Here is a 12264-nt window from a genome sequence, read left to right on the forward strand (position 1 = left end):
AAAAAAAAAAAAAAGAAGAAATGAATCCGTAGATACTTGAAATGGAGAATTCCATTTTATTGCCCTGAATGCTCAGTAGAGAGAGATTAGAAAAATATGTCATTGTCCACTCTTGTCTAAAGAGGGACAGAAATAAGTGCTGGTGTTCAAGAGGGAAAGATACATCTTGGAACATTAAAAATCCAGTAAGCCTTTTTTTTTCCAGCCTAATAGATGTGTTTGATTCATATGCATTAAAAATCTTGACCTTAATCATAGATTTTAAGGGTTTTAAGCACTTCTGGAAACACACTTCAATGCATTTGTAGTTTGAACAGGCTCTGCAGTCTTCAGATGGGGAAAGACAGTCCTTCATATTCCGAGTGACTGGAATGTTTGGAACTCCAGAATGTACACTTACTGTACATCCACACAGTCCCTGCCTCAGACTATAAAACTGGAAAGCCAAATAATGAAGTAATTTTACCCTCAGCAATGTACCATTAAGCCATCTAGTGTGGCTGAACAAGCACATGTCAAAAAGCTGCGCTGGCTGTGTGCTCCTTCCCTGAGCCCTGTCTAATGTCACTGTACCATGACCCAAGTTCTGCACATACTTATTGACTGGCATTTACAGGAACATTTTAAGACAAAATCTGATCTTATTTGGCAATGTACACTGATGTTTATCAAGCTATGATATCTTATCTGACTCCTATTTCTTTGGATAAAAAAAAAATAGGGCTCTGCCTCAGACTATAAAACTGGAAAGCCAAATAATGAAGTAATTTTACCCTCAGCAATGTACCATTAAGCCATCTAGTGTGGCTGAACAAGCACATGTCAAAAAGCTGCGCTGGCTGTGTGCTCCTTCCCTGAGCCCTGTCTAATGTCACTGTACCATGACCCAAGTTCTGCACATACTTATTGACTGGCATTTACAGGAACATTTTAAGACAAAATCTAATCTTATTTGGCAACGTACACTGATGTTCATCAAGCTATGATATCTATCTGACTCCTATTTCTTTGGCTAAAAAAAAAATAGGGCTACTTTTTCCTTAAAATCTGTCTCATTACAGTGTAAACGCCAGAGGGACACTCCATGTTCAACTCCAAGCTTATCTGTCTGAGTAACCTAACTCAAAGCATACCCACAAATATTTTTGAAAACAATATGAAAATTATGCTAAGCAATTTTTCTAAATTCTAAATTCAAAGGGTAGGACTCAGGCAATCACAAACCCAGAAGCACTTATCTGGTGACATTTGCATCCCGTCCCTCTGCATGCTCTGGCCTGAAAAGCAGTCAGCGTGAAAATGGTGGAACTTGCTGTGCACATCCGAAGGATATGCTAGACCTAATATGTGCATAAAGGAATTTTGTTCTACACCACCGTAACATTTTATATCCTGGCTCCACTGCAGCCAAGAAGCAAGTCAAGACAAACTCCCTTTGCCAGTAAACCTGAAATTCCATGCAGCAGATGTCAGCAGTGAGCCTCGCACACCATCCCCAGGTTACACACTCTTCTGTAGTTCCTTCCAGGGCACTTTTTAAATATAAATTTATATAAAAACTCAATTTATATAAAAAGTAGAAGTCAAATTCATTGACATATAAATCAAGAAGGAAAGAGCTGTATTAAAAAATCAATCAATACTTCCATTGCAAGGGTGATTGCATGGGAGACCTTTTGTCTTTTTAAGAATCTCTAGCTTCCACCTTTTGACTCTCAAGCTGAACAATGCTATTTAAAACTACTGTTTCAACATATAACTTCTATTTCTTTAGACCTTGTTTTGTCAGATCTGCTGCTATCTTTTATAGCTCAGCTTTTTAGATTTTTCAAGCTGCTATTTAACTCTGAAACATGGAAATTCTGTAACACCCAGTGTTATATCACTGAAGTGTGACATTACAGTCCCACTATGACCAAGTCATGATGGGCTCAGTTCTGTACGTGCTCCAGATCCTTCACTCTGTCAAAACTGAAGCGGAAGTTTGTAAATGATAAAAAATTCCTGTGCTACCTTTCTCATTCAGAAGAGAATATTCCTGACTCATGTTCTGTTAACCCACTAACTGACAACTCTTACACAGTGCTCTGAATTTCACATCACTTCTCAGCAAATGTATTTGTAGTAAAACTGAGTATCAGTTTACTAACAGGCATCAGTGAAACTTCACAGGCTCCTCGCTGTGAACAGAGGGTCAGATTCTCCCAAAAATCTCTGCCGGTGTGAACTGGTATAGCTTGACAGAAGCCACGTTTTGCTGAAACCTATTGCTAGACAGAATTTCAGGCCAGCTCAGAGTGTAACAAATCAACAGAACTGGAGCAATGTGCATCAATAGCATTTTTTTTCCTAGGGAATATAAAGCAATCCAAGAGGCTTTTTAATCCAATCTGGATGTCTCATATTGTCTATACCCATAAACAAACTATAATACCCAATAAATCCTATGGCCAGAGTTTCTTGAGGGAAAGAGCTTGCTCTCTCTCTGCTGAAGGAGAGAGGAGGGTGCTCTCACAGAGAGCTTTGTACAGCCTACATACACAGAATTATCCCAGTGCTTCCTGGGGAGTCACTGTGCAGGCACATCAATATGTTTGGGGACAGCTTCCAGAAAGGCTCCTAAGTAAAAATGAAGGTAATTACTCTTAGCGAGTAAGAGTTAGTATTCAAGAAGCTGACACAATTGCTATGGCAGCATAGACACATATTTCTATCTTCACAGGAAGACTTTGCTGAAAAAATACTTTATGGAGCATTTTGTTGTGGAAGACACTGCAAGATTGAAGACCACTCCAGAACACCCACTAAGATTGAAGGCTACTCTAGAATGCCACCTATCACAACCTAAAGAGCTCATCCCAGCAGCCTATCTATAGTTCCTGGAGAGGAAGATGGCCCTCCAGAGGATCCCTCAGAGAAGGTCTAACTTAGATGGTGTTCCACAAGAGCCTACAGCAATGGCAAAGTGTTCTTCTACCCCACTAATATACACACACAGGTTTAGGTCTAGCGGTGGCCTCAAAATCAACTACACAAGGTCTATTGGAACCTGTAAATAGCATCAAGTCCACATGCCCAATGCTCTGAGAGCCTTGCTTGAATACATGGGTATTATACAAAAGGGGCAGAAGTTGTTTAGTGCCCTTAACTTCAAAGAAACTCTGGTAGTTCATTTTGTTTTAAAAATTCTCATTCCAAATTTTAATCTGTAATTAGCTGTTGTAACTATTCAGGTTAAATTTATAATTTAAATTCAAGAGACTTTAAAACTGTCTGGACAAATTAGATACGTACTTAGAATATTGGCACTTCTCCAAGACAAACAGTGTCTGTTATTATCAACACTGCTAATGTTATCAGAATAACTAGGAAGCTTTACAAATCAGCATGACAAATTAAAAAGAGGAAAAACAAAAATCTCCAAAGGCAAGAAGTTTTTAGCACTCATTTAAATTTAATCTTCATGGCTAGATTTGTTTCCATAAACATACGTTTGTTGTAATTAGCTACTGAGACTGGAGCTTAATGAGTTTAATAAATATTTCAGGCTGTTAAGAGATGGAAGTGGCACTGTGATGACTGGAGATTTTCTGCAGTTCAATGAAATATAAACGAACAGTAGAAATTAATAATTAAAAGAGAATTGGAATGACTGAATCACACATTTCCTAAGGGCACCATCCAACTATCTGTGGAGTGGAAAAAGTTATTAGGAACTGGGCATGGACCATAAGCTTCTAAATTCTAAGCTTCTATTGTCCAGCACAAGAAGAGAAGATCAGTCCACTGGAGGTAGCCATTAAGGTAACCTGAACAATCATGCACAATGAAGAGAGAGTATTTTCCCCAAACAGGGGATTGAGGAGTGCAGTGGAAGAATTGCTATTTGCTTCCAAACTATTTCCACTGCAACCCCTATAAATATCACAGTTTGATGATTCCCTATGAGGAAACAAGTAATAGGAGCCACACGCAGAACTACAGGGTAGAGATAATTCTTAAAACCAGCCAAGGAAAATTCAGTCCCATAATCTTGGAGCAAGTACTGAACTAGACCTTGCAGCTTGATGTAGAGTGTTTGCTCAGGCTCTTGAGAATCTCATGATTTGTGTTGCATGGGAAATAATCTATGGATAATCTAGTCCATACTGTATAATAATTCACTACTTCAAAGAAAAGAGAGAACTGTGCATTTATCAGATAACTGTAATGTCATGAAAGGCTGAAGGATATAAGAATAAGATTAACCTACAGAGATAGAAAGTTAAGTATTAAAATGTTAATGTGGAAACGCTACATACCATAAAAGACATAAAAAATCTTAAAATAGAAAGACATTCTAACAACGGACAACTGACTTCAGGCCCATTCTCAACTGTTATTTCAGTATTTGATCACAGGTTGTCATTGAACAATAAGGTGCAATCTAGCAAGCAGACAACACTTTGAAATGAGGCCTTGGAAAACTACCCCTCACTTTGGTTATCAACAAATACTGAAGTTGTTACTTTAATGTGGAGTGCAAATCTCATGTCAAAGGACACTAGTGAGGCTCTTCCTTTTCTTCCTCTCTGGCTCTTTGAATTAGCCTGAGTCACAGACTAGACAAAACAGCTAAACAATCTAAACTTTTGTTTGTAGCTGGTTTTTTTTTCCTTATTTCAGTCCATCTTTCTCCATTTTATTCAGTGGGTCTGCAAGTGGAGCACTGTCAAACTTGTTCTCCTGGTTTGACTCATGGCTCATTCCTTATGCAGATGCAGAAGAGGGGGAAGGGGGATTTCTACATGGGTTCAGCATGTTCTAAATTATCCTTATTTCATTTAGTTCAGACAGGCGCTTCCACTGGTTAAAATGTTTTGCAGAGTACATATGTCTCAAGAAATATAGCAACATGTTAACTATGAATATACCAACCACAAAATCAGCTTATCTCAAGCCGTTCATAAAGACGAGAAATAAAATGAATGACGAAATTAAGAATCAGCTGTCATCACTTTGTAATACTCTCACCCCATATATTTTCATAATTTCACATGGTTGTGTCACAGAACTCTTTAATGATTGTACAAGTTGTGTGTCGTGAGGGGAAAAGATTTAAAATTGCTGCAAAAAAAAGGAGTATGTTCCTTCTTTCTTTTTTCCTTATGAACTTGACAAGTTTCTCATCATCCTATTAACAGAGGGCTCAGTAGTTGAAAGTTGCTAAACAGTATATTTCAATGAATATGAACATGGTTTAAATAATATAGATTAATAAAAAAGAAATATAACTGCAAATAAAGCAAGCTAAACAGAAACATGTTTGACATTTTGCAAATAAATCTTCAAAAATTCAAACCCCATGAAAGTATATTCTCATGCACTCAAGTGGAAAAATGTGATCTCAAACCAAATGTTTATTTTTCAAACAAAGGAAGAAGTAACCAGTCCATTTTATTCCAATGTCTTCATTGTGGTCTAATTAATCAAATCAAAATGGAAAAAAAAGGGGTAACAATATGCCAAACACATAAAAGAGATGTCTGATGCTGATGATTAAATAAACAACTCCCCCAAACAGTCTGAATTGTTTCTAGAGGAAAGAATTTTAGGGGCTTTTGAGCTTTCTGAACTTTTTCTCACAAGTTATTTTCAAAAGACCGAATACAAATTTACCATTTATCAATCATATTACATACAAGAATTGGGGGGTTCTTTGAAATTCTCTTCACTTGAATTTCTGCATCTACTTAAAAAAAAAAAAAAGTCTCTGGAATTTTTTTTTCCTCTAGAAAAGGCCCCATTTATGAAAAGCTCAATTAAAATATATATGACTGCAAAAATGAGCAGAGACGCAGGTGTTTGCTACATCATTTATAACATGCATTCCTGATGAACTCAAGCAAGTAATTTCTATTCATCTCCCAAGTAAAAAGCAAATACCAATACTTCTATGAAGTACCTTCATTATAAGAATTCCGAGTTTGATAGATGCTTCTTTCTTGCCATATTTCCAGCAGCTTGCCAGGGGCAGCCTTAGTGCCTGATGGCAATTTACTTACATCCTTTTACACCTACTAGAACAGTTGTTTCCAGTGAAACTCTCTATTTTTATATTCACGCCATGTTTATGCTCCTACATCCTACAGACATGTGGCTCAGAGACATCACCAAACAGGTTTCCTAGATCTTTCTAAATCTATCAGCTACCAAATATAGAATATCCCTGAGGCAGAAATGAATGGCAATAAATAATGAAGAGAACATAAATGGCTGTTATTTTGCTGTATGGCAAAGGGTTTCAGCTTATTTACTCCAATCAGAGATACAGAGGGAAATCATATCAAGCATAAGCAAACTGGAGATTGTACATCGGAATAATGAAAGGAATGTGCAGGCAAAACTTGTTGAACGCTACAGCCACATGTTCCCACTGAGAGACATGATGTGAACCAGCACGCTGGGAATTTTAACCACAGCTTCTCTGTGCCCCCTACACAATATTTTAAGGCCAATTAATCTGTGTGTTCACACACCCTATGTGTGGTCTCCTCTCCGGTCCAACCCCTTGCTGATTGCTGGTGCCATGAGCACCTTTTCTCTGCCGGGTCAAAATAATGCACTGACCCTCTTGTAATGCTGTTATACTGGTGCTTTCCACACAGAACCAGTTCATGCAGAGAAACAGGAGTTTCATCACCTTCTGCACCAGAGTGGACTTCACTTGTTCTGAAAATTGGTAATACCAAAGGTCAGAGAAACTAATTTCAACATGCTGTGGCTGCTGCTCTGTAACTGCAGCTGCTGTGTTTCAGAGAAGGGTGTAAAATGTTTTTCTATTGCTTTATTTGATTTCAGCCTCTATATAAAGCAGGTTAGTGCTCTAAGCCATCTTTGTGCTTTCTCAATAATTAAAATCAAATGGAAATTTGCACACTTGAACACTTATAGACAAGAAACAGTCCCAATGCCAAAAGAAATTACCAGCAAGAACTGACAGTCAATTTAAAGGACTAATACATGAAGAGGATATAGAGGTGCATCTGGGGACATGCGCAGATACATAAACAGTAGCATATATTGAAAAATGAGATATGTGTGTTTGAAGTACTAATTAAGTGATTGTTATTGTATAAGGAAAACACATTTCTGACAACATAGCTCTCATCTGTCACTTTATCTTATATACATCGACACACTGAGTTTTCTTGTTGATAAATATCAACTCTGTTTTACAGAGAACCTGACACAGAATTACTAATATTTATGATCTGCTTAATAATAATAATAATAGTGAATGTCATCTTTTGACAAGTAAATGAGCACTCCCCATATTTCCAGTCTAGCAGAGGATACTTTAGTAATACTGATTAATGTTACCATCTACTCTACTGTATGATCACAATACTGCCATGTGCCGTCTGAGGGACCCAAAAGACAGTCCATTCCCAAAGGACATGTCACAGAAGAGGCCTTCTCAAGAAAGCTGAACATTAGGATAACAAATCAGTTGAGAGAGAGTTGATTGCTTAAGTAATTACTTGTTCATCTCAGCACACCACAATCTTTAAGGATCTGAATAGCTGATTAATTTCTTAAATCAAAATCCCCATTAAACTCCAAGAGCTTTACGCAGGCCACTTTGCAGCTTTAGGTTTAGCATAGAAGGTTTTGAAAATTGCACTTTTTCAGTAAAAAAAAAACAACAGGTTTTTGAAAACTGACTTCCTACCCAGCTGGCTGACAAAGCCTGAAATCCACCTGCCCACACAGGATTTTCAAAAAACACTGGAGGCAAGGAATGGTGTTGAGTGGATCTATTGTTGCAACCTACAAGCATATAAAATACTTTAACGGTCTATTCGTGACGTTCTTACTGTAAAATAGAGTTGTCCTTAACAGCCATGGAAAGAGAAGCTCCCTGACCAAGGGAACTGTTGTCAATACTACATCATTCCTTTCACCCAGGCTACAGTATGCTGTTACTTTTACTCTGTTTGAAAGGGCATTGATCCTTTACTAAATCACCAGAGGCCACTGAAATCAGTAGGGGTCTTTTCTGTCCACTCACACACTCGTTAGATTAGGCTCGTACATAGTCCCTTGCTGTAACGCAGTACCCTGATAATATCTAGAGAAACAAGTCTCCATCTTTCCATCTGTGGTCTCAAGACAAACACACCAAACTATCTGTCAGGGAACCCAGGCCGTATTAGCAATGGGAGGAATGCTCAGAACACACACTTGTGTTCCTTAGACTCACCTTGCAGCCTGCTGTCAATCACGCTGACTGTGGGTCGGGATCACGCATCGCATCGCCCTAAAGAAAGAACAAACATTTTACTGTTCTCGCACTTGGAGCTTTACCAAGGAATAAATTTTCATCTTACTAAAGTCTTCAGCTCTATTATTATTATTGCTTTTGAACTAAAAATGTCTGCTTTAATCAATATGGTTGTAGTTTTCTCTCTGCCATCCATTGAAATCAGTAAAGTATCTCCAATACAGCCCAAACCAAAAGGACATTTCCTCTCAAAAGAAAGGAGCAACATGTTTCACGAAACAATTTATTTAAAGAACATCTGCTTGAGTTTTCAGAATGTTGCTGTAGGATATGGTTACACTGAACTGTAAGACAAAAATGTCTGGTTTTACTGTGTTCCGTATCTCAGTTATTAAGTCAATTTTATAGGACCACTTACGTAGGCTGAAAGTTTTCCTAATAAATCATTAGAGGATATTTAGTCCTCTCTCTCTGTTTGTGGTCTTTGTTTGTTTTCCAGTAACCACAAAACATCTGAATTAAATTATCTAGCAAATTCGATTACTTGTATTCCAGAAGTTGTACATCTTCAAGATATGCGAATGACATTGCTACATCAGCAACCCCATGTTCTGACTGCACTTAAATCACTCAATTCCTCTTCCATTGCATTGCTATCACATAGGTGTTAGATCATAAACAAGCAATATTATACAGCTTCAACTGTTTCTAAAGTTGAATGTATAAATTTTTAAAAATATTTATGCTTGGATCACATCACACGACCGGTTTCACCTGTTTTAGCCATAACCCACTGCTCCTACAGCTGATGAAGAAAAAAATAAGCTGGTGCTTATTTTTTATGCTTTGCATAATGGTATAGACTGTATGATTTTAGGACAAAGGGTTCTGAAAGGGGTTTGTGACGATACCTCAGTGACTATTTCGTCTGTTCCAAAAAATTCTTTAATGAAATAGAAACAACTGAGTTCAAAAGTGTCTGAATGTTCCATTTGGGTATGCCTCACCTTAGAAATATTTGATTTTATTTAAAATTTTGAAACAACTTTTGGAGAAAACTCATTGCATTTTTCAGAATTTAGTTTCTTCAAAATAACTAACCACCTGTGTTTCCATCTTGATCCAAGGTGTTTCTTTTCTACACAAGCTTAATATTTTTACAAGATAAGACATTTATGTTCCAATCAGCTCTGTTTGTTTTGTTGCAGTAAATGAACTTAGCACCGAAGAGATGGCAGATGCCGCAGTGTGGGATTGCATATGCAAGAACTAGTCCCCCTTTATTTACTAGAATTATGATGACTTCATCTAGACAATACACTTTTTTTTGACAAAAGAAAGCAAAAGAAAAAAAAAAATCCCAGTATGATAGACTAACTTATTTTTTTTTAATAATATGAGAAACCACTTTTTTTTTTTAATTTGCTTTTGCTGCTTGAAAGTGAGCTCTAATTGCATGTAAAAACTCTTAAATCCAAACCCAAAATAATAGTTTAAAAACAGCTTAAGGCACCAAAGAGCAAGTGGAACCCATGAACGGCATTGGCTATAACCTGGGATGTGTCTTTCCACGTTAGCATTTGTCAGCCCAGGGAACACAAAAGTTAATTAAATTAGATATTAAATTAAGCATAGTTTTGACACAATACAGTTCATTGGAATTTTATACAATAGGTTCCTGGAATCACTCAGGGTCAATAAAGAATTACCTCAGCAATCCCCCACGGCACTGACATTGTCCCATCAGGCAGGACAAGAATGTACCACACATTCCACTGCTCAAACTGGGCTTTTAAATGTTTAGATTTTTTGGGTGGGCGACGGAGAGAAAGGAAAGGAAAATGAACAGTGTTTCAGCAAATAGTTTGATAAAATGTAATAGGAGCAAAGAGTCTTTCTACTTTGCATTGCTCCCCTGGCCCACAGGAGCAGACAAGGAGGCTTTCACCGATTGTGTCACACTCCAAGCTACACATTTCCTTGCTTTGGGCACCATCTGTAGTTTGCATCTTCCTTCAGGACGCCAAACAGCCCTGGGAAAACGACAGCAAAAACCCAAACATACAAAATATGCAGTCCATTCTCACACAGCAGAAGCCTCAGTTGGAAAATCTAGACAATAAAAACTTTAAATAAAAAATATTATCTCTAGGCAGAACTCTATTATCCTGGTCCCCTAGGGAATTTTTCTCTTGTTTCTGGCTTTGTTTTTTGCCAGTGGGTACCCTGCTTCCCTATTGTTTGAGGTAAAGAAATCTATAATGATGTCTCTTTCTCCATTAAAATGTCCCTGCAAATGACTAGAGATAAATTCACAAGACTTTTAAAAGCCTCAGCGGATGCAAAGTTGGAAAACTGAAGTGTTTTACTGCCACACTAAGGCTATTACACAATGTCAGCAAACCTACTGAATCAGTACAAAGCGCACAGGTTGGTCCGTTGCGACACAGGTTGCCTGCGAGCACCGGCTTTGTCTTTGCCGATCTCCTGCCCACGCAGGCAGGGGGGCAGGGGGAGGTTTTCCTTCCCACACTTCTCCAGTGCTTGCAGAAGCTTCAGTAGCAGCGTGTTGCTTTTCCACATACTTTTGCCAGCTGTTTTATCTTACAGATCACTCAAGGCTTTCAGGATAAGGGAATGTTCCTCCAGAGGAAGATGGTGAAAGAAAGCAGTGTAACACCCTTCCTTAACGTACTTCCATTTTCAAGCTGTTCCAGAGGTGACCTGCTGAGCATTAAGTACATTAGTCACCACCTCCACATCCAGGGGTTTGGTATTACCAAGACTCAAGCAATGCTCCATTCTGTGAGGAGTGAAATTCCTGCATTTTACAGGCATTGTTTTCTTATTATTTAATGTTCACAGTGTACAAATTGTCTCACCTGTGCCTTGTGGCAAATCTGCTGCAGGCCTGAGCTTTCATAGGTCACCATGAGATGCCATTCTGGCCCAATATGACTCTTCTTCAGAATGACACCATACTGTGGGACTGCTTAAAAGTGGAGTTCTGAGAGTAGCAGGAGAATATTGCAAGAGGCCTCAGTTATTCTGAGCTATCAGGGAAGCAGCAGCAAAGCATGTTGATCTCCTCTAGCAGATCCCTGAGAATCTGGAGATATTCAACCTGACCCCTCCTAAGCCATACTCTTTAAGTATCGCTCGCTTTTTAAGGATCTTCATTAAGGTTCCAGCTCACTAGTTGTCTTGCAGCAGAACATGATCAGGATCTTAGTTCCTTCATTTGCTCCTCTGAGATATCATTTATATCAGCTCATTCCATCCAAAGATATCTCACGAAACAGTACAAGATAAGCAGACCTCAGCAAGGGAGTATGTATTTGATCCATGAGGAATGCACAGTTTAGAGATGAGTATATTTTTAACATCCAGGATCTGTGTGGGTTTGCTCTGCTCTTTTTTCAGGTGCACATTTTAAATTTTGCTTTAAAAGACCAACTTTTTGCTGAAGAGACATAAAGCTGCAGTGAGAAGGATTAGGGGGAAAGGAGTAATAAAGATCTTGATTATTTTTTATTTCTTCTTTTGCTAACAAAGGTAAGTAGGATGAGAAAGCAGCCTGGATGCAGCCCTGTCAATCACCTCTCCGAAGCTGAGTTTAATTCTGCTTGCACTTAATTCTGACAGAAGTACGGCCGAGGAAAGACAAAGATACGTTGCATCTGGCCACAGCAGTAACAGCCCCACAAAAGAAACCCAGTCTGGTTGCTGCAGACACGGCTCTCTGTTTACATGTCCTATATGAACGTTAGGGGGTTGCTTTGTTAGATTTTCACAGAGTTCACACTAGTCTCCAGCTCTGAAGCCCACCAACATTGGAATTTTTATTTCTCAACTTGTACCAGGTTTTCCTGCAGCTCTTTGACTTGTACTTTGTTGTTTTGGTTGGTCAGGAAAAGCACAACAGGATTTCACAGGGAAACTTAAGAAGGTCTCAAGATTCTTTGGTTTCAAAGTTACTAGTAGGACACTTCTATTGA

General features: G+C 38.3%; 1 protein-coding gene across 1 annotated transcript in view; it reads right to left on the minus strand.

Annotated features, from left to right (window-relative positions):
* ADAMTS18 (ADAM metallopeptidase with thrombospondin type 1 motif 18) overlaps positions 1-12264 on the minus strand; it is a 185420-nt gene that overhangs the window by 93619 nt on the left and 79537 nt on the right. Inside the window, exon 4 of the mRNA XM_014942567.1 lies at positions 8246-8302. The gene's annotated coding sequence lies outside the window, so the exon portion shown is untranslated. The remainder of the gene's footprint in view (positions 1-8245; positions 8303-12264) is intronic.

Source organism: Calidris pugnax, unplaced genomic scaffold, assembly GCF_001431845.1.
Source record: "Calidris pugnax isolate Ruff unplaced genomic scaffold, ASM143184v1 scaffold28, whole genome shotgun sequence".
Lineage (NCBI taxonomy): Eukaryota > Metazoa > Chordata > Aves > Charadriiformes > Scolopacidae > Calidris > Calidris pugnax.